The sequence below is a fragment of the Sesamum indicum genome, unplaced genomic scaffold, assembly GCF_000512975.1.
Source record: "Sesamum indicum cultivar Zhongzhi No. 13 unplaced genomic scaffold, S_indicum_v1.0 scaffold00216, whole genome shotgun sequence".
Lineage (NCBI taxonomy): Eukaryota > Viridiplantae > Streptophyta > Magnoliopsida > Lamiales > Pedaliaceae > Sesamum > Sesamum indicum.
Window position 1 is genome coordinate 71,788 of NW_011628110.1, and position 917 is coordinate 72,704.

A 917-nucleotide genomic window follows, 5' to 3' on the forward strand; every position below is an offset into this window, starting at 1 on the left:
CTTATAAGTATCAACACTTTTCAACCTACCAACACACTTTTCAACTACGCCATGACCCAGTATACCTAGAGTCATGGCTTAGTCACATTAGACTATACAAACTATTTATGTAAAAAGATTGGCTTGCAAGTATCATCACTTTCCACCTACCTAGACATAGTTCAAAGGAATCTTACACAAATTCATTTAAACATCATGATAACAATGTTATGGCCCTCCACCAACTTGAAGAGTGACAATGGTGGGGTTCGAAATTCTCATGTAATTAAATTAAAAAGAAAAATACCAGAATTACCAGGGTAAATAAATCTCCAACACGTTCTGACATAGCTTTGCCCCGAACAATTATATGGCTACAGGGCTCCTCCTTCCCTCGAACTGATGGTGTGAAAGGATATACTGATATCCCACCAGCTTTTCTTCCAATTAATTGGTTCAGTTGTACAAAATCCAAATCTTTAGTACCCATCTCCAGCAATGACTAGCTGTTGACACAACATATCATATCAATTTAATGTTAGATTTGATGATGAGAGTTACCATGAAACTACTAAAACTAAAGCCAACAGAAAACAAAACCAATTATCTTCAGTATATCACATGAGGTTCCATTTCTTGAAAACTAAATCTCCATTACAAGACTGGTAACAACCTTAAGTTTCTACAATTATACTCCAAGAGAGGGGGTAAGGTTACAAAATTAGGCATGTCCATAACAATGGCATTCTAAGCACAAAAAAAACAAATTAATATCCCTGGGTTTCTTTCTTCAAATATTACAGCATAAAGATTTCAAAGCTGTTGTGGTTTTTTCTCAAGTATGTACACTTTCTTCATACTAAAACAAATGGACATTGGTAGCCTTCAGACATTATGCTTTATTCAGCCATTGATGGATGTTTGTGTATACTCACGCT